This window comes from Sphaeramia orbicularis, chromosome 18 (genome assembly GCF_902148855.1).
Source record: "Sphaeramia orbicularis chromosome 18, fSphaOr1.1, whole genome shotgun sequence".
NCBI classification, from domain to species: Eukaryota; Metazoa; Chordata; class Actinopteri; order Kurtiformes; family Apogonidae; genus Sphaeramia; species Sphaeramia orbicularis.
This window is the reverse complement of record NC_043974.1, coordinates 39,526,725-39,545,508: the sequence shown is the minus strand read 5'-3', so window position 1 is coordinate 39,545,508 and position 18,784 is coordinate 39,526,725.

Sequence of the window (18,784 nt, the reverse complement as noted above, 5' to 3'; positions counted from 1 at the left end):
ATGTCCTTATTACCCCCTTCTCCCGACACCATCGATCTACTGTGGCATTTCTGAAATGTGTCCCATTGTCCGTCCTAAGCTCCTTTGGTACTCACAAACAAGCACATGCTGTTTCTAACATGCCGACTACGCTATTTCCATTAGCTTGTCTCAATGGCTTCGTGACCACGAAGCCTGACATAGAGTCCACAAGCACCAGCAGGTACTTTTCACCTTTCGCCCCTGTCACTCCCATGGGTCCTGCCACATCCATGCAGATCGATCCCCATGGTATGGTGCTTTTAATAGTGAGACCGCCGCTCCGTTGTCCTCTCCGTCCTGCGTTGTATCTACAGCACAACTCACAGTTCCTCAGGACTCGGCGCACCTCACCTCCCGGAATCCAGAGCTGCTGAACCTCCAGTTCCCTGCGCGTCGGGTCAGCGCCCGCATGGCCTAGTGCCTCGTGCACTGCCATCGTCACCCCCTCCACGCAGTCTCTCGGGACGACTTTCCCCCTGGGTGTAGTCTCCCATTTTTCTTTACCGACAACGACAACTTTTCTCAACTGGACGAAACGATCCACCTCGTCGTTCCCTTGCCAGTGAGGACCTTCTCTGGTGTGTGCTCTCTGGTGCACCACCACAAGGTCAATATTCAGTCTCAGTTCTGCTATCTTCTTCCACAGATCATCATGCGCAACCTTCTTTCCTTTCGCTGTCTCAACGCCATTCTCCTCCCAGATGGCGAGGTCTTCCAATAAGGCTTGAACACAATAATGGCTGTCAGAAATGAGCTTGGCCCGTTTGATCTTTCGGCGCTCAAGCTCTAGTAGCCCTTCTAACACGGCTGTCACTTCTCCTGCTTGGGCGCTACCAGACGCCTTTCCTTTTTGTCTGGCACGTTCCTTATCCCCTTGCTTGAGGATGTAGCCCCAATAAGCTGCGTGGTCGGGTCCCTTCTTGGAACCGTCGGTGTAGAGTGTCCACTCTATCGGCTCTTCTGGCTTGCCCGGTACTGGTGCAGCTTTCGATGGTCCAGGTCGCTCTGGGCCGATCTCCAAGTCTGGGTCCAGTAATATGTCCTCCCAACGTCCCCACCGGGCATTGGTTGCTTTTGTACTTTCAAGGGTAGCTTTTCGAAGAAACCGATGAACCTGACTCTGGGTGATGACTCGAATATCCTGTCCTTGTGCCAAGTCCTTCAAGGCGCTCCAGTAGCGGGCTAGGACAGCTAACTCCCTCTCCTCCGGAGGAAATTTTGTTTCCGTCGGGGTAAGAGTATAGCTCCACAAAGCCACTAGTCCACCGCCCTCGTTGCTGACTCTCACCATGGTGTTATCATCTTCATAGGCGATTTCTGCTATTAACCTCACAGTATGACTTCTTGGCTCAAGCTTGGAAGCTCCCTGGATAGCTTTTCTCAGGTCTTCCAGGTTTTGTTGGTCTGTAGCAGTCCATATCCACGTCAGGCCTTGTGGATCGTCTACTTTCCTGAGCTTGGCGTACAGGGGTTTAGCATACTTTTGGTAGCCTGGAACATGGTCTCTTACATAATTGAAAAGTCCCATTATCCTTTGCAGTTCATTCAGGGAACCTGGTGGCTCAACCTGCTCAATCTTCTTTCTGTAGTCTGCTGATAGACCTAGGTCGTCGGAGATTTCAAACCCCAAGTAGTTCACTTGATGCTTTCCAAATTGACATTTCTTTAAATTGAGTTTCAAGCCTGCAGCCTGTAGTTTCTCTACTACCCTCTGCAGTCTCTCCAGGTGCTCTTCCTCAGTGTCATCGGCAATGAACACGTCGTCGATGTACACCGTGGCATCCAACCCTTCCAGGATGTCCATCACTGCCGACTGGAACACATTAGGCGAATTCTTGAACCCTTGTGGCAGCCTTGTCCATACATATGCTCGTCCCTTATGGGTAAAAGCGGTTTTGACATGCGAAGCCTTGGAAAGTCTCAAGGAGAAAAACCCGTTTGCCAAGTCAATGCAGGATTTGAAGGGCTTCAATTTCAAGGTTTTCAGTGTCCCTTGTGGGTTGATGAGGCTTGCTCTATTAGCCACAGTTCTCCGGTTGAGTGCTTTGAAGTTGATTACGGGTCTCCATCCTCCTCCGGCCGACTCTGGTTTCTTAACAGCTTGGATTGGGCTGTTGGTGATGGGGTTAGGCTCTTCACGTATAACCCCCAGAAAACTCAGTTCCTTCACTATCAAATCCATTTCTTTCAGCGCCTCAGGGTTCAGTGGGTACTGTCGCACTGGGGGGTGCACGCCACCCTCAATTACGTGTACGTACTTCTCCCCTAAGTCCCCACAATCATTTTTAAAACGGGCTACTTTGGCGCTATCAACGATGTCCCTTAATCTGGCTTTTCCTGTTTCAGAAAAGTCAGATTCGGCAACCTTTTGCTCTGTTACCTCAGGGATGTTTACTGGCTTGTACCACATCCTTGTAGCCGGTTCACTTATTCCACGATGCAATTGGATCAACTTTGCACTCAAAATCTGCAATCGACACTGGATCTTCTCAGGTTGAAAAGTCTTGTCATATAAAAGTTTCATGTCATGTAGGGAAAGCAAGTCATACTTCCCCAATGCCCAAACAATCCCTTTCCAGATTCCATAAGGAATACTGGTGATAGTCCCATCAGCCAACTGTACTTTCAGGTGTCCTTTAGGTGTCAAGTTTCTGCGGGTCATCAACACCTGTGCCCCGGTATCTACCAGATAGGGTACTCCATCCACATTGGAGTAGATTTCATCTCCGACCTGGTAACCGTGCTCCATAATGACCCGCCGACCGTCTGCCATTACTTCTGCTGCCCTCCGCCAGCCCCGGCATCCCGGGACTTCCCGAAGGGCTCGTCTTTGCTCAGGCGTCAGCTTCTGGTACTTTTCATAAGGGATGTAAGGAGTTTTACCTTTTTGGGGTCGTTCCGCTGGTGGGCCCGGCGGTCTAATGCTCCCTTGTGGAGGGTTGCCTGGTGGCCCCCTTGGCGGCATCCGCTGCTGCTGCTGAAGCTGCTGTGGTGGTCTCGATGCTCTGCTCTGCGGCTGTTGAGGCAGTCTTGGTGTCGGCTGCTCTCCTGGTCCACGTTGACTGCGTTGGTTGCTCTCCGCTCGTCTTTCCTCCTCGAAGCGTCTTCTGAGATCCCATCTCTTCACGACTTCGCTGATTTGCCCTCCGATATTGTGTCAGCATCTAGGAGGTAGAAGTCCATCTCATTCTTCAGCCCTTTCGTGAGTCTTTTCAGGACCCGCAGCTTGCATTCACTGGGCAGGGCTCTGCTCAGGTTATGCCAAACCTGGGTGAGAGTGTGTCCCTCGTCCAACTTAGCCCGGGCCCATTCAATTTGTACGTCTTCGTCATTTGCTTCTTTGAGGACCAATCGTTTGTAATGTTGTTCCGCCGTGCTGTCGGGCTCGAGCGGTTCTCGGGTTACGCTGGACAGCCACGACCGCTTTGCCTCTTCGTTTGTGGTATTAACTCTCACTAGTGGCCAGGTCTGTTTCAGGTACTCTCGAAGAGACTGCCCTGGTTCCTTTGGGGGAACTGTCATCTTGAGCTTCTTCAGCTCCCCTATGGCTGGACCTGTTGCGATGGTTGACTGCTCCAGGACTCTCCCCAATAGGGGTTCCTGATACCTGACTGGCGCCGGCCGTCGGTCGGGTTGCTGTGCTCCTAGACCCCCTTGTCGATCTTGTAACGTCTCTTCCTCTTCATCATCGCTCCCAGACACCACTGTTCTCCTCTTTTTCCAATGTAATTTTAGCATGTTTCTTTGCCGCTGTCTTGAGGCACCGAAGCATCACGTCGTACCCCACCGTAGTGAACCCCACTCTAAAGGGGTCAGTCAGATCAGTACAGTTTCTCAAGGAAGGGTAGGAGGGAGCCATCAGAAAATTGGCCCACTCCTTGCCCTTCACTGTGACTGACAGTGTCCACTTTTCTTCCAATGAATCCTCCATGCATGCGGGATTTCATGGTCAGTCTGGCTTGCCTCAGGGACATATGCTTTTCTACCATCTTTTGTCTCTAAGAACCCCATGGTTGGGTCCTTAGCCAGCCTTTCTGATGCTGTAAACACATTGAGCAGGGGAGCTTTCTTTTTATTTCCCTTTCTTTTTCCATACCTCACGTCCCTGAGCTGAGTGGGATTATCCACTGCGGCTGAGGCATAGGTCTCACTCTCGGGATCGGATGATGGGTTTTCATCCGAGAGTTCCCCATCTTCCTCCGACTGTGCCGCTCCCTCTGGTGCTGCTGAGTTGGCTGGTGATGATGGTGGGGCCGCCGGGGGTTGTTCCAGCTGAATCGATTTCCTGGGTGTTCGTTGGTCTCCTCGTTGTACTGAGGCCATCGGTGCTTCCAGGAACTCCGTGATTCCCGTTGGTAGGGGCGTCCATGGAGTATCAAACGTAGGTTTTGCCGATCCTGTCGGCGGCATCGTTGACAGGTGATGGTCTCTGATTGCCGATGGATCAGGGTGCCCGAAGGTGACCTCAGCTGGATGTCCAGACCTCCCATTCGCCCTCGTGGATGTCGGCGTGGAAGTCTTTCTTTCCCTCATGGGCTTTGAGATGGTTACAGATAGTCCCGGGGTTGGTTTTTGGCTCTGGGGGTGCTTCCTCCATATCTCCGGCCCCCATCACCTTCTGGGTGGCCATGGTTTGCCACTTCTGCCTCTGCTTCTCTGAAGTGACGATCACCACCTCTCTCAGGTTGGACCATAGGTTCCGGCCCATGAGATGGATCTGTCCTGCTTTCAGTGCTGCGTCCTCAGCCTCCATCCAGGGGAATGTTCCGGACTGTAGCCCCTCGACCGGCAGCACCACTCTCCTGAATTGCTGTTCACTAGCAAACTGCAGGGCCTGGCCTAGGGCGTCGACCAATATTTCTTTGTATCTTTGCGGCCGATCATTGATGCTGCACTGCTCCAACGGGACGTGGATGAATCCGTAATAGCCGGTAGACCCCCCCCGCTGGTTAATCTCATAATGGAGGTCCCATCTCTTGTTGGTTTACTTGTCTTTCTTACTTCTTTTAACTTCACTGTAGTCTTTTCCAGCATTCTCTAGCAGATTATGTCGAAACTTCTTATCTCGTGGTTTATAGTTTTCACCTACAATGAAAACCAGTCCATGGGCTTGCAGATCCCATGGTTGTCCTGTATAATTATACAGGAACAAACCTGCTGGGCTTCTTATCTTGGGTACCCCGCTGTCCATAGGTGTCAAAGGGGGCAGCCATTCGGCACACCGTCGCGTCTCCTCCGCTGCTCCTCCAAAGACTGGCAGCATTGGCTCCCTGCTGCTGGGTGGAAAAACAGCCTTCAGGCCGCGCTCGTGCTCCTGCTTGGGCAGCTGAAGCAAGGCACTGGTATGAAGGGGCATTCGCATTCTTGTGCTCCCGAAGCTTGGCTTGGGTACTGCGGATTGCCCCGCAAACAATCCTTCACCCCGTTTATACTGGTTGAGTACCTTCTTTGCCAAATTTGGTGTTTCCATATTCAGCTCTAGCGGTAGTCTCGTGCACTCAGAGAGGTCGTCCCAGTCTGCCGATGCCGACTCGAACGAGACCTCGGAGTCACCATCCCTCAGCTCGGTGACGTAGCTCCTCAAGCTTTCTCCGTCGTTGTCTAGCTGTGTTACATGGTCTTGATATTGGGCCAGCTTCTCCAGCAACGGGTAGTGGTCTCGGTAACGATTGGCTGCTTTCACCTTCTGCTTTATGGTCACCCTCTGGAGCCCGGCTTCTTTGGCAAGCATCTTTATAATTGAATCAAAATTCTTTTGTGGACTTATCAAGGTTGCTGCTCCCTCAAACGGACCTGAGTCGGGAAGCAGAACCCGTATAGCCCATTCTATCCAGTCTCTAGTGTCTTTCTTGGTACTGGCCGTATCAGGCAATCTCACCACCTTCACAGCAATGTTTTCTCGTGATTTAGGTGTTGTGTATTCTCCACGCTGAGAAATATCATCAGACACCTCGGTCATACAGTCTTCTACCGAGCTACGGCCACTTCGCTCGAAGACATGGGCCCGGATGGTGTCATCCCAGAACCTCCATCCTTGTCCCCACGGAATGATGTGGAAGTAGACTCCGATGCTCTCCTTCTGGGATCCCGCGTCGTCCTCTTCATCCGATGTCGCCTCAGTGTCTCCCAAGACTCTCTCTTCCGGCGTTGGTGGGTGAAGATCGGATGTCATCCGTTGCGGTGGTTGCCCCTCGACCCTCTGTGAAGACGCTGCATCGTCCTTGGAGCCTCCTCCGTCCGTCGATGGTGTGGGATTGGGTGTCGGTTGTCGTGGCGGTTGCTCCTCAGTCCTTGACGCAGATGGATGTCCCTGGCTCGCTGCTGATGATGAGGATTCCCCGCTCCGCTGGCCCGATGCCCCTGGATCCGGTCCTTCCATCGCTGGGGTGTTCTCCAATAGATGATCTGTGGTTGGGGGGTGAGGATTTCCCCCCTCTGCCATCTCTGCGTTGTCGATTGCCGGGCTGCACCACTCCTCACCCCCTTAGTACCTCGGGGCAAGAAAGGAGAGGTGTCAGCTGGTTGGGTTTCTCCGCAGAGTCGACTGCTTCTCCCTAGTCTCGAAGATCTCAGCGACTGCTGCTGCCACGCCCATTGCTGCCTCTTCTCCGCAGACTTGGTACGTGGAAGGGGCCGTTATGCTCCTCTCAACTGCCCCGCCCTTCTGGGTCCTGGTGTCGTCAGGATCACAATGCCTTTCGCCAGGCCGCGCCCAGAAGTCCTTCGGGGATCTCACACGACCAGTAGTCCCCTGACCACTGGCTTATTCTTTGCCGGGACCCCGAATCCTTTCTTCGTTCGGAACTGGTCCCATCTGGGGTGCCACGTGTTAAACCCTCGGTACTGCCGTGATTCAGCTCTCCGTCTAGATAGGGTCCTGACCTCTCGTAGCTGAACTGGGGTCTTACCCTCCCACACTAACCCGAAGAGGTACTACTTAGCTGAATAAACTTTGAAACACTCGCCTGTCTTCTAACTACCTTTAATTCCAACCTCTGTCCCGCTAACTCTGGTACCAGAACTGCCAGGAGAAACCCACTCAATGGTCAGTAATAATACCAGCCCAGTTGGTTGTGGCAGCTGTTTCACATGGATTTAGTGCACTTGTTACATGACAGGTAATAATTTGAAGGTCAGGAATAGAAGACCCTCGGGACACATAAATGATAATAGGTGGATTTAGGGCTAAGATATCCTCAAGACTTTTGATGTTATACACACAATAACCTAACCTTTTACATTCACCAACATAATGCACCACATTGGGAATAAATCAAGGAGAATTTAGAACGTACTTTTTATAAATTTATTGTAGGCAATCTTAGCAAAGCAAAGCATATACATAAATCTTCAATCGGTTAATCAATAATAGAATCATTAAACTGAACCTCTAAAAATATAATCTATGATTGTAATCATTAAACTTAGCCGACTTCTACTTTCCTTACTTCAACTCAATCCCTGTTGTAATCCCTCAACCCACAGTTCAGTCCTTTGAGTCCTTTTGAACTTGTCCCAAAACGGTTGCCTTGCTTGAGGTCCTCAAGGTAAGAAAAAAAGGAAAACTACTGTTTCCGAATTTAAAGAAAAATTGGAAAAAAGTTCAAATTTTGCTAAAATGAGAATTAATACAATTTAGAAGAGGAACTCATCAGTTTGGCCAAAACTGATGAATCCAATGCTGGGTAAAAGGAAAAAGAATTAAGAAATATAAAAATCTTCTTCTTTTCCAGTCCGGACCAAACAGGGAAAAACCGAATAAACTCCGGTGAACAGCTCTCTTGTTGACAATGTCCCCGTGAAGTTGGTAAAGTCTCTTAAAAGACAATTCTTGTCTTTAAAGTTTTGATCCGTTGTCTCACAGATGAGATAGGTCTTTGTCTTCAAATCTCGACTCATCGATGCAAAGTTACTCTATCTGATGAAACCTCCAGCATTATTTGAGAAGTAAGATTAACAACTTAGAAGCCAATCTGCCACACTCTTTTCTGGTCCTAAAAGAGCGTAACTCTAAGTCTAATCTCTACGTAGAACACGTAGGGCACCCTCTCTTTCGGAGCATCTCGTACTTCTGAAGAGCTATAATAGCCCTTTTAGATTTTAACAGAACTTTAGACATCCCCCGGCTACACCCAGATGACTTCATCAATGGATGAGTCATGTCCAGATGTCTCCGTTGGAACTTCCCTTTCTTTCCAGTTTTGACCAGTTTGGGTGCGGCAGATAGCCGGTTGTTTTTCTCATTTCTCTGATTTCGCAACACTCACTGACTGTGTTCAAGCAAAACATGCCCTGACATGCCCCTTCTCTACTTTAACATGTCTCAACACATCCTTTTTCATTCAAATAAATCAACATTGTCTTATTTTAATCATACTTATCGATCACAACACATATATCAGTTTAAATTTAACTTAATAAATCAACTCAAATCATCATGTCAATATTCCGTTATATTTAATCACTGTTTTTACCCTGGATCATATGTTCCCACTTCTATGCCTATATCAACCTGAGGAGCCCTAACCTCTACCCAACTTGTCACCATGTTTATGGAATGACTTCTTGTGTCATCTGGCGATAATAAATAAACAAATCATCGCATTTGTGATTTAATGGAAAAATCGACATTACACACTTTTGTTTTTCCACACTTAATAAATATCGGTAAAGTTTCGTGCAGACGTCCAATGGAAAAGCGACTAATGTTGTAAATCAGGAGCGTTTGCTCTTCAGACCCATCATCTGACAACATTATGATCTACAGGAGTTCTTCTCCAACCACCACAACTCTGTCAAACAACAGAAAATGTGGAAAAGTCTTCAGTCGATCAGATAAAGCAGCACAGGATAGACAGTCTGTCAGGTGGCTCCGGTCCTAGCTCTGGTCTTCTTTCTGAGCTTGTACTGCCTGGTCCTGGTCTGTGGTTCCAGTTGAAGCCAAAGTGGTCTGGTCCCTCTGTGAGGCGTTCAGGGCCAGCTGCATGGCCCAGATGCTCAGCGGCCTCATGTAGGCCAGAGAGCGGTAGATGCTCTTCTCACAGTAGGCCTCAGGAGTCTGGAAGGCCATGCCCAGCTGTTCCCACACAGTCCGGTAACAGCCTTCAGCCGTACGCAGGCCTTCGGTCAACATACCTGAGGAGGACAACAGCAATACAGTCACAAACAAAATGATTAGACCATCAAAAGTCATCACAAACAATAGTTATGCAATCCAGTACTAACTCCTGTGTGTATTGTTTCCGTGACTGTACATATATATCGTTGCTGTCGGGCAGAAACCACTGATGTCCAAATCGGTTATTTTTCAGAAGTAGAAGAACGGAGTTAAGAAATGTAGTCATAAGCCTTTTTCAACACTTTTCATTAGTTAAATATTTCTAAAACCATCAGGCCAATATGAAGACTGACCCACAGAATAATTTTATGACCAAAATAAAGACCAAACATGGACTTACGAGGTTTCCGCACAACAGTGACGATATGGGCATGGATGGATGGATAAATAAATATCCATCCATCCTGTGGAAATAATTTAGACCATCAAAAGTCATCACAAACAATGGTTATGCAATCCAGTACTAACTCCTGTGTGTATCATGTGACTAAAACAGACAGAAAAGAAAACATGGAATGTCTAAAAGCACTGTTTTTGTCAGTACAATGCCATAGATATTGATGGAAAAACTGAAGTGATTTTGGTTATTATCAAGGAAACATGGAAAATGGATAGATATCAGCTCTGAAATTAAACTACTATGAGCTATTTTTGTTGTCATCATTATATTTGTCCAAACAAATGTACCTTTAGTTGTACCAGGCATTAAAATGAACAAGAAATAGAAGAAAACAAGGGGTGGTCTAATAATTTTTTCTGCAAATGTACTGATGTAAACTGTCTAATATCTGTTGATCCAGTAATCCTGTCATTACATGTAAATAATTGGTGTAAAATACAGTTTGTCATCTTTTCACGGCCATGAGATATGACCCATTTGGATGTTCAGAGGCTCCGGAGTGAATGTGGAAACACCGTCATACACCGTTATATTTGTCCAAACAAATGTACCTTTAGTTGTACCAGGCATTAAAATGAACAAGAAATTGAAGAAAAAAGGGTGGTCTAATAAATTTTTCCGCAACTGTACAGGGTGGGGAAGCAAAATTTACAATAATTTGAGGCAGGGATTGAAAGACAGTGTATGACCAATTAGTTTATTGAAAGTCATGAGAATTTATTTGCCACAAGAAAATGTACATAATAGAAAATGTTTTTATTCTATGTGTCCTCCTTCTTTCTCAATAACTGCCTTCACACGCTTCCTGAAACTTGCGCAAGTGTTCCTCAAATATTGGGGTGACAACTTCTCCCATTCTTCTTTAATAGTATCTTCCAGACTTTCTCGTAATAGTTTTGCTCATAGTCATTCTCTTCTTTCCATTATAAACAGTCTTTATGGACACTCCAACTATTTTTGAAATCTCCTTTGGTGTGACGAGTGCATTCAGCAAATCACACACTCTTTGACGTTTGCTTTCCTGATTACTCATATGGGCAAAAGTTTCTGAAAAGGTATGGATAATAGTGTTAGGTATGATTATGACATCAATATATGTTTGGTTTCAAAACAGTTGACGTAGTGCCTGCTGAGAAAAAACAACTAAATGTTCATTGTAAATTTTGCTTCCCCACCCTGTACATGTGTCACCATAATTTACAACTAAACCACCACAAATTAAGGGGAAAAAAAGGGTAACTATTCTCTGAGACTCAAATGAAGTTGCAAGTTGAAGAGAAAAACAAACAACCCCCCCCCCAAAAAAAATAAAAAAATAAAAATTGGAATATGGTTCATTTATAAACTAATTAGATGCATAACCCTTACTGAGACACAAACATCCCAAAGCTCACTGGGCTTCATGAGTACAGAGTCGGACTGAACTGAACATGTGTGTATGCAGCCTGCACATGTAGACCAACCTTTTTAAGTGTTCTGATGGTCTGTCTCTTCTATTGTTAATTGCCTTTTCCTCTTTTCCATTTTTATAGTAACACACTACTTTCTGCAGTACAATACTGTTCAAATAATTGTCACAACGGTATGGTACCAAAGTGTGTTCCAACCCTAATCCAACAAAGTGGAAGTGCTGCTGGGTCTTCTTCTTGGTGATTATCCACAGGTGCTCTCTGGAAACTTGTGGTGTGTCTGGTTGTTTAGAGTCAAAAAAAAAAAAAAAAAAAAATCTGCATTCGCATGCTAGGCACACTGTAGGATTTGTGTAAAAATAAAATGTCTTTATTAATTCATGGCATTTTTTAAAAATACAGTCAACGTGTTGCAACCTCTGGTCTTCATCAGGGCTTTTTTCACTAGTGAGTTGCACACCTTCATACAATCACTTTGATGACCTGAAGGAGGGAGGTGTGAGGGGAAAGAAAAGAGAGAAACAAAAAAAAACATGCATACAGACAAACATATACATTTGCACACATATACACACACGCACACAAATAATAATAATAAAATGAATAAATTAATTAATTTAAAAAAATAAAAAATGAAAAAGAAAAAATAATAATGAAAAAAATATATAAAAAAAAAATCAACAAAAAACAAAACAAAGAAGTATATTAAAAAAAAAAAAAAAAATATATATATATATATATATATATATATATATATATACATATACACACAAATACACATTGAGGTTTTCCTTTATATAGCAGTGTTCCGTTCCATGTGACGTCAGCCCGGTTAGCTCAGTCGGTAGAGAATCAGACTCATAATCTCAAGGTTGCTGGTTCGAGCCCCACGTTGGGCGCAAACATTTAGAGGGAGGTGGGTTGTTCATGTTCAAACTTTTACTAAGTGCTGTGAAAAATGCCACATCGGTAGGTATAGCTTTAACAAAACATTACTATAAACAAAGCAGTCGTCCCTGGGTGAGTTCGAACCACCAACCTTTCAGTTAACAGCCGAACTACGCCACAGAGACACACATGCCCATATATGGCCGTACAGAACCCTCATGAAATTACTTCCGGTGCTGCGCAGAACCAATTGAGGTTTTCCTTTAAATAGCAGTGTTCCGTTCCATGTGACGTCAGCCCGGCTAGCTCAGTCGGTAGAGAATCAGACTCATAATCTCAAGGTTGCTGGTTCGAGCCCCACCTTGGGTGCAAACAGTTTTTTTTTAATCCACCTTCTGATACTTTGTTGACACGTGATCCGTGTTTTTGCCCCATTCTCGACACTTTCAGCTCACTTTTTCAGATCAATGTCCTTAAATCTCTGTTGCAGACTGACACAGCTCTGCTCTTCAAATGTCAATCACCCACAGCTCGTGCAAACGGTACGAGGTCACAGGCCCCGCCCACTTTCCTCGGTTTCCATAGCGACAAACATATTAAATTGAAATTAAGTATCTGATTTTTTTTTTTTCACTGAAATTAAGTATCTGAATATTTTATACTCTGAAATTAAGTGTCTGAATGTTTTTTTTTCACTGAAATTAAGTATCTGAATATTTTTTTTGCACCAAAATTAAGTATCTGAATATTTTTTTGCATTGAAATTATGTATCTGAATGTTTTTTGCACGAAATTAAGCATCTGAATATTTTTTGCACTGAAATTAAGTATTTGAATATTTTGTTGCACTGAAATTAAGTACCTGAATTTTTCTTTTTCACTGAAATTAAGTATCTGAATTTTTTTTTCACTCAAATTAAATGTCTGAATTTTTTTTTTTTTCACTGAAATTAAGTATCTGAATTTTTTTTTTGCACTGAAATTAAGTATTTGAATATTTTTTGCACTGAAATTAAGTATCTGAATTTTTTTTTTCACTGAAATTAAGTATCTGAATATTTTTTTGCACTGAAATTAAGTATCTGAATATTTTTTTGCAATGAAATTAAGTATCTGAATTTTTTTTTTTTTCACTCAAATTAAGAATCTGAATATTTTTTTTCACTGAAATTAAGTATCTGAATTTTTTATGCTCTGAAATTAAGTATCTGAATTTTTCTTTTCACTCAAATTAAGTGCCTGAATTTTTTTTTTCACTGAAATTAAGTATCTGAATTTTTTTTTTTCACTGAAATTAAGTATCTGAATATTTTTTGCACTGAAATTAAGTATCTGAATATTTTTTTGCAATGAAATTAAGTATCTGAATTTTTTTTTTTCACTCAAATTAAGTGCCTGAATTTTTTTTTTTCACTGAAATTAAGTATCTGAATATTTTTTATGCTCTGAAATTAAGTATCTGAATTTTTCTTTTCACTCAAATTAAGTGCCTGAATTTTTTTTTTTTCACTGAAATTAAGTATCTGAATTTTTTTTTTCACTGAAATTAAGTATGTGAATATTTTTTGCACTGAAATTAAGTATCTGAATATTTTTTTGCAATGAAATTAAGTATCTGAATTTTTCTTTTCACTCAAATTAAGTGCCTGAATTTTTTTTTTTTCACTGAAATTAAGTATCTGAATTTTTTTTTTCACTGAAATTAAGTATCGGAATATTTTTTGCACTGAAATTAAGTATCTGAATTTTTTTTTTTCACTGAAATGAAGTATCTGAATTTTGAACACTTTTGACTGGCAGTGTGTATATTATTTGTGCAGTTGATAACAGCTTTTCTGCTGCTTTCATTCTACTTACACAGTGTAAGTTTAACACACAATAATTTGTCTTGCGATTAACAAAACATTACTATAAACAAAGCAGTCGTCCCTGGGTGAGTTCGAACCAGCAACCTTTCAGTTAACAGCCGAACTGCGCCACAGAGACACACATGCCCATATATGGCAGTACAGAACCCTCATGAAATTACTTCCGGTGCTGCGCAGAACCAATTGAGATTTTCCTTTAAATAGCAGTGTTCCGTTCCATGTGACGTCAGCCCGGTTAGCTCAGTCGGTAGAGAATCAGACTCATAATCTCAAGGTTGCTGGTTCGAGCCCCACGTTGGGCGTGATCATTTTTTTTTAATCCACCTTCTGATACTTTGTTGACACGTGATCCGTGTTTTTGCCCCATTCTCGACACTTTCAGCTCACTTTTTCAGATCAATGTCCTTAAATCTCTGTTGCAGACTGACACAGCTCTGCTCTTCAAATGTCAATCACCCACAGCTCGTGCAGACGGTACGAGGTCACAGGCCCCGCCCACTTTCCTCGGTTTCCATAGCGACAAACACTGGAAACAATTCATCACGTCTCCCACTGGTCTGTGTGCTGCAGCTAATCATCTAGTTCACTGAAAAACTCCGTTTTCTCTCTTTTCATACAATAAAACTCAACTTTACTCTCAGCTTTAACCCTTTCATGCATGAATTACGACAATATTAGTCCACATTTTTTTCTTCAGTCATTTTAATCCTCTTTAGGTCTCAAAAAAACAATAAAAGTCAAATTGTTTTAGCAATCTATTTTTCATGGAGTTACAAAAATGGCCACTCAGCTGGACACCATGTGTTTAATTTTTCAAGCAAACAAATATTTATTTAAGCCCATCATTAGAAAGTGTATGGAAGGAAATCTGTTTCAGCAGATTTTGAATTAGAAATGCTATTGAATTTCTAGCACTGAATTTTTTTTCCACCAAAATTAAGTATCTGAATATTTTTTTAACTGAAATTAAGTATCTGAATATTTTTTTGCACTTAAATTAAGTATCTGAATTTTTTTTTTTTCACTTAAATTAAGTATCTGAATATTTTTTTTCACTGAAATTAAGTATCTGAATATTTTTTGCACTGAAATTAAGTATCTGATTTTTTTTTTTTTCACTGAAATTAAGTATCTTAATTTTTTTTCACTGAAATTAAGTATCTGAATATTTTTTTGCACCAAAATTAAGTACCTGAATTTTTTTTTCCACTGAAATTAAGTATCTGAATATTTTATTTTCCCTGAAATTATGCATCTGAATTTTTTTTTTCACTCAAATTAAGTATCTGAATATTTTTTTCACTCAAATTAAGTATCTGAATATTTTTTTCACTCAAATTAAGTATCTGAATTTTTTATGCTCTGAAATTAAGTATCTGAATTTTTCTTTTCACTCAAATTAAGTGCTTAAATTTTTTTTTTTTCACTGAAATTAAGTATCTGAATTTTGCTTTTCACTCAAATTAAGTGTCTGAATTTTTTTTTTTTTCACTGAAATTAAGTATCTGAATATTTTTTTTGCACCAAAATTAAGTATCTGAATATTTTTTTCACTGAAATTAAGTATCTGAATATTTTTTTGCACCAAAATTAAGCATCTGAATATTTTTTGAACTGAAATTAAGTATTTGAATATTTTGTTGCACTGAAATTAAGTACCTGAATTTTTCTTTTTCACTGAATTAAGTATCTGAATTTTTTTTTTTCACCTCAAATTAAGTGTCTGAATTTTTTTTTTTTTTCACTGAAATTAAGTATCTGAATTTTGTTTTTTCACTGAAATTAAGTATTTGAGTATTTTTTTTGCTCTGAAATTAAGTATCTGAATTTTTTTTTTCACTGAAATTAAGTATCTGAATGTTTTTTTTCACTGAAATTAAGTATCTGAATATTTTTTGCAATGAAATTAAGTATCTGAATTTTTTTTTTCACTGAAATTAAATATCTGAATATTTTATTTTCACTGAAATTATGCATCTGAATTTTTTTTTTTTCACTCAAATTAAGTATCTGAATATTTTTTTCACTGAAATTAAGTATCTGAATATTTTTTTCACTGAAATTAAGTGTCTGAATTTTTTATGCTCTGAAATGAAGTATCTGAATTTTTTTTTTTCACTCAAATTAAGTGTTTGATTTTTTTTTTTTTTCACTGAAATAAAGTATCTGAAGTTTTTTTCACTGAAATTAAGTATCTGAATATTTTTTTGCACCAAAATTAAGTATCTGAATAGTTTTTAGCACTGAAATTAAGTATCTGAATTTTTTATGCTCTGAAATGAAGTATCTGAATTTTTCTTTTCACTCAAATTAAGTGTCTGATTTTTTTTTTTTTTCACTGAAATTAAGTATCTGAATATTTTTTTTCACTGAAATTAAGTATCTGAATATTTTTTCACCAAAAATAAGTATCTGAATTTTTTTTTTCACTCAAATTAAGTATCTGAAATTTTTTAGAACTGAAATTAAGTATCTGAATATTTTTTGCACTGAAATTAAGTATCTGAATATTTTTTGCACTGAAATTAAGTATCTGAATATTTTTTGCACTGAAATTAAGTATCTGAATATTTTTTTGCATTGAAATTAAGTATCTGAATTTTTTTTTTCACTCAAATTAAGTATCGGAATATTTTTTTCACTCAAATTAAGTATCTGAATATTTTTTTCACTGAAATTAAGTATCTGAATTTTTTATGCTCTGAAATTAAGTATCTGAATTTTTCTTTTCACTCAAATTAAGTGCCTGAATTTTTTTTTTTTTCACTGAAATTAAGTATCTGAATTTTTTATGCTCTGAAATTAAGTATCTGAATTTTGCTTTTCACTCAAATTAAGCATCTGAATATTTTTTGAACTGAAATTAAGTATTGAATATTTTTTTGCACTGAAATTAAGTATCTGAATTTTTTTTTTTTCACTGAAATTAAGTATCTGAATTTTGTTTTTGCACTGAAATTAAGTATTTGAATATTTTTTTTTCACTCAAATTAAGTGTCTGAATTTTTTTTTTTTTTCACTGAAATAAGTATCTGAATTTTGTTTTTGCACTGAAATAAAGTATTTGAATATTTTTTTGCACTGAAATTAAGTATCTGATTTTTTTTTTTCACTGAAATTAAGTATCTGAATGTTTTTTTTCACTGAAATTAAGTATCTGAATATTTTTTGCACTGAAATTAAGTATCTGAATATTTTTTTGCAATGAAATTAAGTATCTTAATTATTTTTTTTTCACTGAAATTAAGTATCTGAATATTTTATTTTCACTGAAATTATGCATCTGAATTTTTTTTTTCACTCAAATTAAGTATCTGAATATTTTTTTCACTGAAATTAAGTATCTGAATATTTTTTTCACTGAAATTAAGTATCTGAATATTTTTTGCACTGAAATTAAGTATTTGAATATTTTTTTGCACTGAAATTAAGTATCTGAATTTTTTTTTCACCGAAATTAAGTATCTGAATTTTTTTTTTTCACTGAAATTAAGTATGTGAATTTTTTATGCTCTGAAATTAAGTATCTGAATTTTTTTTTTCACTCAAATTAAGTGTCTGAATTTTTTTTTTTTCACTGAAATTAAGTATCTGAATGTTTTTTGCACGAAATTAAGTATCTGAATTTTTTTTTTCACTGAAATTAAGTATCTGAATATTTTTGCACTGAAATTAAGTATCTGAAATTTTTTTTTAACTGAAATTAAGTATCTGAATTTTTTATCCTCTGAAATTAAGTGTCTGAATATTTTTTTTGCACCAAAATTAAGTATCTGAATATTTTTTTGCACTGAAATTAAGTATCTGAATTTTTTTTTTTTCACTGAAATTAAGTATCTGAATGTTTTTTTCACGAAATTAAGCATCTGAATATTTTTTGCACTGAAATTAAGTATCTGAATATTTTTTTAACTGAAATTAAGTATCTGAATTTTTTATCCTCTGAAATTAAATATCTGAATATTGTTTTTTGCACCAAAATTAAGTATCTGAATATTTTTTTGCACTGAAATTAAGTATCTGAATTTTTTTTTTCACTGAAATTAAGTATCTGAATATTTTTTGCACTGAAATTAAGTATCTGAATTTTTTATGCTCTGAAATTAAGTATCTGAATTTTTTTTTTTCACTCAAATTAAGTATCTGATTTTTTTTTCTCTGAAATTAAGTATCTGAATATTTTTTTCACTGAAATTAAGTATCTGAATTTTTTTTTGCACTGAAATTAAGTACCTGAAATTTTTTTTTTCACTGAAATTAAGTATCTGAATTTTTTTTTGCACTGAAATTAAGTAACTGAATATTATTTTCACTGAAATTAAGTATCTGAATATTTTCTTTTCACTGAAATTATGCATCTGAATGTTTTTTGCACTGAATTAAGTATCTGAATATTTTATTTTCACTGAAATTATGTATCTGAATATTTTTTTGCAATGAAATTAAGTATCTGAATATTTTTTTCACTGAAATTAAGTATTTGAATTTTTTTGTCTCTGAATTCAACTATGTTCATAAATTTAGAATACAAAAAAATTCAGATGCAGAAAATTCAGATCACACGTCCAGGTCAGCATCGGCATCACATGACCAACCTAACATACCTTGATTGGCTGGCTGTCGTTTGGACTTGAGATAGAATCCATTACTTATCCTTGGTGTCCCGGATGTGTGATCTGAATTTTTTGCATCTAAATTTTTTGCATCTGAATTCTAAGGGCCGGACCGGACCCTTTGGCGGGCCGGATATGGACCCCAGGCCGCATGTTTGACACCTGTGGGGTGAAGACCATCAGCTAATATTTGACATTTCATCACATAAATACAGCATTTAATAAGAAATGAGCACAGAACATGCATTGTCCTCTGATTTATTTTGCAGGATTGTCGTAATCATCGGTGTTTATAAAACATAACTATTCAGTTCATCAATACAGTCTAGATGCAGGTCAACAGGCAACAAGGCACATGCTATTACAAAAGAAACAGATCGTCAGAGGTCATTCCCAAACCTACTTATCATCATATGCTATCACTTTCACTGCATTCATGTCTTTCTAGAACCTTTAGAATGACTTTC